Below are 12,556 nucleotides of genomic sequence, written 5' to 3' on the forward strand. Positions count from 1 at the left end.
ACAGATTCGTTGTACACCGTTGATTGTACCGACCACGATCCGCTGAATCTCGTCTCGATCTCATCATTTATCGGACATGGGATCATGATGACGTGGCTAACGCGGAATCGTTGAGGGCGCTTATACAGTGTGGCAAGACGCATGCAGGTACTGTGGACGGTACTGCAGAGTCCATTCTTGAAAAGGACAGCTTTGTGTTTCAGAACAGAAGTTGATTCCTTCTTCACAGTAAAATTCACACTCCATTTATAGGTTTTTAGTTGAGTTAAATGTTTTTCTTTTCCCATGTTTCCTAGTACATTTTTTTAGATACAATTTTTTCTCAAATAATCCCGAACTGCAAAATAATAAATCAAAAATCAAAAATCAAAAATCACATTATTATTATTATTATTTACTAATTTCAACCGTGGCAGAATTGGCTGCCAATCCAATTCTGAGGTTGATTTTGTTACTTTTCCCTGAAATTGGTTTCATAGGATAATCCATAATCACTCAAATCAGAGAAATTGCATTAAATTTTCGTTGTCATGGCCATGGGAGTTCAATCCAGCTCAAACTAATTACATGAGAAATAATTATGTATCTCCAACTTCACATACAACCAAAATTTACTTTATTTCTTATCTGTAATCTATTTTGGTTTTATGTTTACTTTATAACTAGAACTTCTTATATTTACTAACACAAATTATAAAGTTTATTAAACAAATCTAACAAAAACTTGTAATCTAATTAATCCAATTTAATAAAAATGAGTTTGGACATTTTTATTGGTGAATCGACAAAGATTTAAACAATATTTATTATTTATACAATATTATATTAGAAGGAGAAATATAATCTAAAAAGAAAATAGTTCAAACGAGTTCTTCTTCAAATATAACTAAATTTAATGTGAATTCTTCACAAAAGAAATATTTAAGATTTTAAAAGATCTACATAGAAAAGCTAAATGAATTCATAAGACTTCTTACTTTACATGGTATGGGGAAATTTACAAAATAATAATAATAATACCAAATATACTCTTAAATTAAACTATATTTAAAAAATGTAAAAAGATTGACCAATCTAATTTAGAATAATTTTTTGTTTGGTAAATGAAAGTGTAAAGACCAAAAAAATAATATTTAAAACTAATAATATTTAAAAATAATAAAAATTGATTATTTTAATATTAAAATATTTTAATATAAAATACTTTTGTTATGGTCAAATTTATTATTAAAACATATATTTTTCAAAATTATTTTTCCAAAATTTCTGATTTTTCTTTGAGATTCTTTCTTTCTAATAGTTTGATTGAAAAAAAAAGTTTATTAATTTAGACCAATCAATTTCTCATTTAATATATGTTAAGTTTAAACTTTTCTCTCAGCTTTTTTCTATTATTTGTTATATGTGAGTCCTTTTCTCACTTGCATCCTTTCTTTTAATCATATATATATATATATATATATATATATATATATATATATATATATATATATATATATATATATATATGAATCTCTACTAATGATATGTTTTGATCGTTATTGTGATTTATATATATATATATGTATAAATATTATTGCAAGTAAACACCTACGTTAAAATCCTATGTTAAAGACATGTATCTGGATAATTGAGTCTCGTGTCAATGATTTGTGTGACTAGGGATGGTAACGGGTCGGGTCGGGTCGGGTCAAATTAAATATAAATTAAAATTTAATTTTAATTATATTTAACCTTACAAAATATAAATTAATGTATTTTAATTAAATTTAACTTAATATAATATAAATTAATTTTTATTTTATTTTTTGCGGGCAGCGTATATCCGTGGGTACGGATAGTATAATACCCGCACCCGACCCGTTTATAAGCGGGTATTAAAAAACCCGCTACCCGCAACCCGCGGTTAGTAAATATCCACGAGTACCAACTATCTGTCGCGGATTTTATCCGCGGACGGATTTTTTTGCCATCCCTATGTGTGACTGTATATATAATTTATTATATTTTTATATCAACTTAATTTATAATTGATGTAATTTTAATATTTTATGAAAACTTTTTTTTCATGTTAGCGTACCCTTTCTTTTATATTATTTTGTCTGTGTATTTCTTTCCGTTGTGATTATTACCTTATCAATGTGATTATTACCTTATCAGTGTGAACATGTGAGAGATAGTCTTGATGCATCTATGGTGAAAAACTTGTGAGAGATAATCTTGATGCATTGGTGAAAAACATGTAGAGTAATTTTCTTCAGTTTATAATAATAATTTTGTATAGAAATTTTACAAAAAATATAAGTTATCCTTAATTATTTTATTTTTATATTTTTATTTTTTGCACACACACAGATATATATATATATATATATATAATCTCTTTTGTTTTATTGATCTATTTTATTTTTATTAAATGTAAACGGTTTAAAATGGAATATTAGAAAAGGATTTGTTAAAACTCAAGCATTGACCTCGAAAATATTTCAGAATTCAAATTCTTAAAGGTTAAATTCTCACTTGATTTGTTTTTTTATTATTAAAACATATTAATATAATCGCATGATAAATAACCAAATTTATTCAATGCAAATTTATTTTGTAACTCCTTTAAGTGAAGTATTCAAAATCATAGTTTTCCTTACTTATCTATTTTCCTTTTCCTTCTTGAAAAAAAAACAATTATCATTCCTTATAACAATATTCACCCTTTTAAAAATACAATATTTACCATGATATGTAAATGTTTTACATTAATTTAAATTATCTTAATTATATTTTCATTTAAACACGACCGATTAAACATAATAACTGTTAAATTTATGATTTTTTATAATAATTATTTTAAAATTATTCTAAAAGAGGAATTTTATCATAGTTAATATTATAAAATTTTTACACTAGAATGTCCATGAAATTGTGTCAGACCTCAATAAACGCACCCAATACCCCTGTCAGAATCATTAAAACGCACTCAAAACCCCTCTGAACGGACGCCAGGTGTCAAGCAACGAGGATCAGAAAATCAGATAGTGGGATGCAGGTGTCAGCAGGAGAGCGGACGCTCGTTTTAACGTGGGAAGAAAATGATTTTTCTGAAACTGCCGTCCCACTCTCTTCTGCATGCACCATTTTTCTCAAAACTCTGAACTTCTCATCTTCTCCTCCTTCTCACTAGAAAACTCTCCCTTCTCTCTACCGAAACTCACCAATCCTTTACTCCGATCTTCGTTCAGGCACCGTAGGAATACTCCCGGCGTCCCAAGCTTCAATTTGAACCGAACATTTTCGAGTTCTGAAACTGGTAAGTTTTCTCGACCTTAGCCGTTCATTCTCTGGAACATGCAACTCGAGTTACGGTTGTATGCTGTCACCTTGCATGACCCAATCCTGGTTTCTGTTATTTTGTTTTAGTTGGAAGAGTTGGTTGAGCGTTGAGGGTAGAAGAAATTTTAGTCAGGCAAATCATACTTTTGTCTCTAGGACGATCGTTCACACTAGAGGTAAGGAAAGCTTATCTAATTTAATTGTATGTTGTTTATACGTTCGTTAATAATGAATGCATGTTGCTGAGTGGTTGAATGTATATAAAGTATGAATACTGATATGATTGTTTATGTGGAATATGATTTATTAGTATGATATGGATTATACGAAGTATGTAAATTGATTATGATATGAATTTTATAAAGTTATGAAATTATGTATTGAGAAATGAGTTGAAGATAAATGAGTCCTGAATATGAAATTTCCTATGATAATGTACGTTCGTCATTTAACGGTCTTTGACCGTTCGGTGTTTCTAGTAGACTTGTTTGAAATTGAATTATTTCATTTGGAAAGAAGTCTAGTTGAGGACGAGCGTCTCCTTGTGATAGTACTGTGCTTGAGCGTTCGGCCAAGCGTAGTTGCATCTGAGTATTCGGTGATGAACCTGAATGTGGTAAATATATGTATTTGTATATCTTGATTATTCGTAAACCCACTCAAATAGTATATGATTATATTTATCAAACCCATTTTCTATAAGCTTAATAACGCTTGGCCTTATACCAAGTGTTCGTTCTAGGCAAGTATTTGGTCTCACCCCAAATGCTCATACGGAGTAGCGCTCGGTCTTACACCAAGCGTTCGTACTTGTTTCTTTTATACTCTATCTTTACGAAAATAACGTTCGTCCAATTTCAATAAGAACTTTCTTCTCTACCGTGCTCGGTCATTGACTGACATTCGGATTTCTTGATGAAAATTCAAATAAACTAAGTATTTATCAGCATTCGATTCCTTCATGTAAATTCTTCTAAGTATTATTACTGAAATGTCTTGAAGTGTCTGTATCGATTGGTTCCGGCCTAGAGTCGTAACACTTGGCGAGGCCTTTTCAGCGTTCAGTTAGAACTCTCAAGGGTCAGTTCATCTAATTGACTCACTTTGTAAGTAATGTCCGTTTTAGTCATTCTTGCGATATGCAGTTGACTTCGGTTTCTTTTCATAATCCTTTAGTAACCCTCTCGGTCTTATTCTATTCTAGAACTGGAGACCTCTCGGTCTCGTTCCAAGTGTTCAACCTCGTTCTGAATGAGGATCGAACGTTCGGTATCGAGTATCCGTAATAATCTTTGATCAAAGATGAGATTTAACTTATTGATAATGAAAGATGAATTGAGAAAAATGATAATGAGAGATGAAGTTGAGAATGATTAAGAATGTGTTATGGATTGAGAATGTTGGATTTTGAACGAGTGTTCCAGGGAGGAACGACTCATGAATGAATATTGGAATTGGTAAAGTATGACTGTGGTAATGTTAAGCTGTCGATTCATCCTGATGATCCGTGAATACTCGTCCTCACGTAGAGGAGGGTAGGTCATGTGTGGGAACGACAGGAGGTCCTAGTCCTTAGGGGTACTTTGGACAGATAGGGCTAACCTCGAGTGGCAACTGATGAGAGTATTCCAATTACTACATCACCCGGGTGCACGAATGTCGTAGCTACACAGATTTCATACAGTCCGGACAGTCAGTGTAGTAATAGGATTTGTATGTTACGAATGTTGAATTTGCCTTGTGCGTTTGATTGTTTGAAGTGTATGTGTATGCTTGAAATTAAATTACATAAGCTTACCTTGTGTTTTATTGTGTTGTCTCGTCTTGTACGTTCGTCCTGTTGTTGCAATGATCATCCGTGTGGATGTGAGCAGAAGGAGACGCGCTGTTGGAAGATGCGCTGGAAGAAGAAAATTTGATATAAGTGGAAGTGAAGACCGAGCAGTAGGAACGTTCGGTTAGTAGATGGTAGTTTTATTGTGAGGTGATCGTTCGGTCACCTCCTCTTTTGATTTTATCTAACCGTTCGGTAGGATCTTTTGTAAACCATTTGGTCATGTTTTTCCTTATTGTGTACGGTTTAAATGAAAACCTTTATGTAAGGTCGTTCGACCATGAACTTGCGTTGCTTAGTGTAAAACTGAACTGATATATTATTAAATGTAATTATTCCTATCATATGGTTTACTAATGTATTTTTGGAATGTTACAAATTGTTTACAAAAATTATCATGGGTATCGTGGTATAAAAGTAATTATTTGGAAATAAATCGTGAAAAGATGTTGTGTCAAGTATCGAATCTCTGAAATATATGACAACGATTCAATAACGGCGTTGAATTAAAACTAGGTCTCAGAACAATTCAAAACATGGAATATTGAAACGAAAATCACTCATAGGTTGACATGTTACATGTTTAGTGTTCGTAATTATGAAAGTTGCTAAGATGTTGTGTGGTCAAATATACAATTAAGTGACAAATAATAATTTAGAGGTCAAATCATTTAAAGCAAACTTTAACGTGGGATCCACTTTTATTAAGAATTATTCTGCTTTCTTTTCCATAAATCACATCCTGATATGATGATCTGCGAATGTAAAATGGTTAAACAAAGCTTTTTTTTTTCTTTATTATTATTATGGAGTATTGTTGTATGCCCATTAGAAATATAAAATTGTAGTTTACTAATAGTATGGGTTATTTTGTTGACAGATCAATAATTAACCATTAGTTACCTATCTAATGTTTTCACGCGTGACTAAAATATAAATAAACTTTAAACAATTTAATTTTATTATGTTTTATTGAAATCACCTTTAAATAAGTTTAAATGTGAATATTGTTTATTATAAATATGATTAAGGATATTGTAATAAAGCTCTAAGAAATAGTGACGTCTCATTACCTTTATATATTTGTTAGATGTCACATATTTAGATTATTTCATAGTATTTTTTATTTGTAGCTGCATAATTTATTTTAGGTTTAATAGGTTCGGAGGTCCCTTTGAAAGTGATTAATTGGATTCCTAATTTGGTCAATTTGATTCAATAATAGCATTTTTGTTAAATGCAGTTATAACTCATTAAACCAAAACAATGTTTCCTATTTTGGGCTCAGGTAGCTAGTGTCTACAAAATTGGGGAAATCTGCGAAATCTGTGAAATTAGAGAAATTAGGGCTCGTCCTTGTATTTGAAGGTCAAATCCCTAAATTAAAAGTGTGTGATAGGAGGTCGAGCTTGTAGTTCTGCGACGCGGCTGGGAGGATGTCTTGGAAATCGAGAACTTGCAACGCTTCTTTGTATGCCACCGCGAACTTGCTCCGTTCAACCAATGGCGTCAGGTAGTTTGCATCGAATCCAAAGGCGATTTTGCAGATGCTATCGAAGGCGAAGCGTTGGAAGATGTCTTGGAAATCGAGGATCTGGTCTTGTTGTGCCGCTGAAGCCATGATGGGGATGAGGTGGTGGGAGAGTTTGGCATCCACCACTTGCTCCACAAACTTGCGGAGAGACTTTGTATTGAATTCGTGGCTTGCGAGTTGTTTTTGGAACTTCCATGTGTTGCCATCGGAGTTGAATATCCCCGTGCCGAGGAAGTCGGAGAGCGTACTAATGACGGTATTGCCCTTTTGGTAGTTGGAGAAGCGGGTCTTGAGAATGTGCTCGACGTTGGCAGGGTTGCCAGTGAAGACTTGGAGGTGACCCAGTGGGCGGTGGAAGGTGATGGTGTTGGCGAGTGAGATTTGGACTATATCAGATTCCCATTGAAGACAACGGTTGCCGGTGCGTTTAAGGGCTAAGTAGGAGCCAATGAGTGGATATGATGGGATAGTAACGGTTTGTTTATTTGGAGCAGCCTGTTTGTTGTTGAAACGTGAGGAGTAGAAGAAGATGATGAGGGGAAGGAGGAGGGAAAGGAAGAGGAAGAGAGGAGCTATCAACTGAATATTCGTAAGAATTTCAATCATTTTCCTATGTGTTAGCAATTGAGGAATCGGAATTTGGTATATGTTGTTGGATATGTTGGTCATGAAGGAAAATTTGTGTATATAGAGAGAATGATACGTTGGACAGTACAAACGGTACCACTTGCATGCCTCAGCTTGCCACTTGTTAAAAAAGTTAAAAAAGTTAACGTCGTTAACTGCATTTAACGAAAATGCTATTATTGAATCAAATTGACCAAATTAGAGACCCAATTGATCACTTCCAAAATTGGAGGACCCAATTGAAACGAACCAGCAAATATAGGGACCTCCGAACCTATTAAACCTTTATTATATATATATATATATATATATATATATATATATATATATATATAAAAGTGTATTTGTGTGTATGAGATTTAGTTTATATATTTTTCTTTTATGTACTTGTTAATATCTAATTTCTTCAAAATAATAATAATGATAAAACAAAATTATAATTTACAAAAAAAAGATAGAAAACAAAATATGTTTGTTAAGTTGAGAAATTATTTTTTTATTTTATCTTATATTATTTAATTTAATTTAATTTTGTTTTATTTTATCTTTTTATCTTATTTTTTATTTTATTTTATTATGCTTTATTTTATTGTTATTTGATTTTGAAAGCAAAACTCACACTCATGTAAGAACAAAAATTATGAGTATACACTATGAAGCTTTATAGACTCATAAGCTTACATATATAAGAAGAGAGAAAATCTTACAAGGTCTTTTAGATTAAGTTGTATTGAAAACATATTCTCTCAATAAGAGTTATCATCTAAGACATGTAAAGAATTTGATTGATTGTACATTTTGAAAAAGATTCAAATATTTGGTGGTTAGTTCAGTTGAGTTAAACGCATACTAGTCGTTTAGGGAAAACCACGAGCGTAACAGGAGTTATCAAGATTGACTAGTGTAACCAGGAGTGATGTTAATACTTAGTTTTAGTTTACAAATGTTACCAGGATTGATTATGTAACTAAGAGTGATACTAATACTCAATTGTAATCTAGTTGAGATTATAATAGAACCCTCTAAGAGGTCTTAGAGGATAACTAGACATGCTTAGTTGAGTAAACCAATATAAAATAATGGTTAAACCCCTTTAGTTGTCCCTATTTTTGTGGGTTTTTCTTAGTTTGATCCCCGTTTTATTAAAATTCCCAATTTAGTCCTAAAAAATGCTAATTTGAGTCAATTGGGCCCTTGCCGTTAAATTGGCTTAACGAGGTTAAGTTTTTTAGGAGATAGGATGTTGAGGTGGCCAGATTTTGCCACATCACTCTTGCCACGTCAATGTCATCTTCCCCAACAATAGAAACCCTAATTTCCCTCAAGAGTAAAACCCTAGCTGCCGCGGGCAAACCCTAGTGTCACCGTCGTAAAGTCGTTGCGAAGCCTTTAGTCTCGTCGTCGCCACCTGCAAAGCCTTCAGCCACCGAATGCCGACATCCCGTAACATCCAAAATCAAACCCCAGATCTGCAAGAGAACCAAATCAGAACAGAAACCACATCGCGGCCAAGTGCGAGCATCATCAGACCAACCAAAAGCAAGAGAAGACCAGATCTGAACCGAAAAACCTAAACCTCTTCTCCCTCGTTCGCAAGTCACCATTGGTGGTAGAAACCACCACCAAACCCAATGTTAGTCACACATTCAACCTGTAGGAAACCAGAAAAAACAAAACGAAGGTCACCACTGATTGTGCCTCTGCCATTGCGAGAATGAGGACTACAGTGATGTAGCGCCGTCGTAACTCAACTTCTGCATATCTGAACCTACGAATAAGGACCAACACAACCCTCCACCGTCTCATCAACGTTGTTGCGTGAACAGATGCGAGCCGCCATGAAACCCAAGACGTCGTGGCGAAAGCCGTGAAGAACCTGGTCACCCTCTTCTCGCCTACAGCAGGTGACAAACCAACAACCTAATGTTGTTGCGAACGCCACTGCCTGAAACCGGGATGTCGGCATTCGCACGCTTCAGTCTCGTCGTCGCCACGAGAGGAAGAGAACTTATTGTCCGCGGGAGAGGAACTCAAAGATTTGGGGGAAAATAAAATCTGAGTTGCATGAATAGTCTATCAGGAAACTAATCTAGGGTTCACTTCCGATCTCATTCCCAATCCAACAACCCTAAATTCAACGAACCCAGAGGCACACTCCACTTGTTCCAAACCTCTCCCAGAGTGTTGAAATGGTGGCATTGGAGTGTCTAGGGAAATGGTTCGATATGACCAATGATTTTCGGTTGAGGTTTGCAAAGGAGATTCGTGGAGAGAGGTTAGTTGTGCTTGATGAACATAACAAGAGGGATATCTTGATTCCTAGAACTAGAGGAGTTACCATTAAAGCGGTTTTTGAGTTGCAGATGTCGGAGTTTCTTAATCAGAAATTGACAGTGCAAAGCAAAGTTCCTGAGTATTTTAATAAGAATTTTTTTAAATTATATATTCCACGTATAAGGTATGAGAATGCCACGTTTCAAAAAATGGCCCATGTCAACGTCTTATCTCATAAAAAAATTAACCCCATTAAGTCAATTTAACGGCAGGGGCCCAATTGACTCAAACTAGCATTTTTTAAGACTAAATTGGGAATTTTAATAAAACGAGGATCAAACTGGGAAAAACCCACAAAAATAGGGACAACTAAAAGGGTTTAACCTAAAATAATTGTGTGTTTATTGTTTTAGCTTTACAAAACATCTTATTTATCTTATTTATAAACACTATAATTTCTTATAAAGCTAATAATTGATAAACACTCTTGTCATTCTTAAGAGTTATCTTTCTTAAATGATGTAGTAGTTTTGCTAAATGCTTGAAAAACATGTTATCTATGAACGTTGTGGTTTAAATAGTGCTTTGTAAATCAGCGTCTAACAACCTGAATAAACCGTCTAAGTGTCACCAAGGTTGTTAAACATCCATTTATGAAAAGGTTTTTCCATAACACTATTCCACTTCTCTCCCCTTTTAGTGTTTTCCTGTTATTTCATAACTTAGTTACTTATGAACTTATTTGACTTAATAATTATCATAAGAATTACAATTTGGAAAGGTGACACAGTGAGAATGAAATTGTTTTTTATATTATCTCAATTGGCTTTTAAGAAATGACTAAATATATTGTAATTACTTTTCATTTTATTCATTAAAAAATTATATATGAAAATATAATTTGAGTTTGTTAATTTTTATTTTCACTTAATAAATATTTTTACAAAATAATTATAAGTTCTATAATGGATTATATTTATAACCAATTTAGTATATATTATTTATATGCACCAGAGATATATATGTAATACTATTTGGTCAATCTTTTTTATATTTTCTAATTTATAAATGTATAATCTTATGTCTATTTTATATATACATTAGAAATTCAGTCTATGTCTCTATTTTGTATTTTAAGAATATCAAATAATATTATTTAATAACAAATATAAGATATATCATTATTACTAAAACAAGAAATTTTTATATTAATTTTTTTTTTGCATTCTACATTTAATTGATATTATATTTATTTTGCCTTAAAAAAAATTGAAAGCAAACATTTTTTCTTCATTGGTTGTTTAAATATATAAGATGTAGAAATATCAAAGAGTTTTGATTAAAATTATCACTACCTTAACATTTTGTAGATTGAAGATGTTATATGTATATTCTCAATTTTAGTAAATTTTTATGAAGTGACTTAAAAAGACATAATAAAGGGGAGTTTCAATATGGTTGTTCTATAAAATTGTCACAAATTTCATTATAATATAACTATCTTAACTGTCATTTTTTCCTTTTTAAAATACGATTTATATATATATCCTCCTTATTAGTTACACTGTCATTTCCTCTCATAATCACTTCTTTATCTGCTTCTCAACTCCTTGGAATATGAGTTCATTCGAGAAGCTGAAGTGGCACTGCTTTAGGCAAAACATTACACAAACAAACAAAAGTGATGAGATGCTTAATGAAGGATTCAAAGGTGTCAATGCAATGCAAATGAGACCATGCATGCAAATTGAAATGACGCCGTCATTATTTTCACCCAGAAATAAAGCATATTCTTCTTAATGGCGTCATATCAATTTGACGGAAAGGTCCTGTTTGATTCAATTTTACAAAAATAAGGACTCAATTGAGATGCCAAAAAAGAAAGGGACCTATTTGAAATTCTGAGTGAAAATAGGGAGTTATTGAGACATTAAACCTATATATATATATATATATATATATATATATATATATATATATATATATATATATATATATATATTAAAAATACGATAGATTAATTTAATACATAGTTTTTACTATATTTAATATAGTATCAAAACTATGTTTTTTTGTATAAATTTTTTTGTTGCCTCTATCACTACACCCACGACTGTCGTCGGCAACATCTATTAGAAAGTGAGTTTTAAGTCTAACTCAACCCCACAAAACCGGCTTGTAAGGTGAGGGTTGCACCTCACTTATATATTATAATTTGACCTTATCTCTAGTCGATGTGGGACTTCCAACACACCCCCTACACGCCGAGGTATAGACATCTCGTGCGTGATAGTATAAATTGGGTGGTCCGATAACGGCCCGATAGCGGGTGGAATAGAAGACTAGAATGCCCACTTAGAACTTGCTAGGATAGGCTCTAACCTGGCTTTGATACCATATTAGAAAGTAGGTTTTAAGCCTAACTCAACCCCACAAAACCGGCTTGTAAGGTGAGGTTTGCACCTCACTTATATATTATAATTTGACCTTATCTCTAGTCGATGTCGGACTTCCAACACACCCCCTTCACGCTGGGGTATAGACATCTCGTTCGTGATAGTAGAAATTGGGTGGTCCGATAACGGCCCGATAGTGGGTGGAATAGAAGAATAAAATGCCCACTTAGGACTTGCTAGGATAGGCTCTAACCTAGCTTTGATACCATATTAGAAAGTAAGTTTTAAGCCTAACTCAACCCCACAAAACCGGCTTGTAAGGTGAGGTTTGCACCTCACTTATATATTATAATTTGACCTTATCTCTAGTCGATGTGGGACTTCCAACACACCCCCTTCACGTCGAGGTATAGACATCTCGTGCGTGATAGTAGAAATTGGATGGTCCGATAACGGTCCGATAGCGGGTGGAATAGAAGAATAGAATGCCCACTTATAACTTGCTAGGATAGGCTCTAACCTGGCTTTGATACCATATTAGAAAGTAGGTTTTACGCCTAACTC

General features: G+C 33.1%; 1 pseudogene; it reads right to left on the reverse strand.

Moving 5' to 3' along the window:
* Positions 1-6,530: 6,530 nt before the first annotated feature.
* On the reverse strand, positions 6,531-7,301 carry LOC148203593 (cytochrome P450 94A1 pseudogene; annotated as a pseudogene).
* Between the last annotated feature and the right edge of the window lie 5,255 nt (positions 7,302-12,556).

Source organism: Vigna umbellata, chromosome 2 (genome assembly GCF_029865625.1).
Source record: "Vigna umbellata cultivar VRB3 chromosome 2, Vumbellata_1.0, whole genome shotgun sequence".
Taxonomy (NCBI): Eukaryota; Viridiplantae; Streptophyta; class Magnoliopsida; order Fabales; family Fabaceae; genus Vigna; species Vigna umbellata.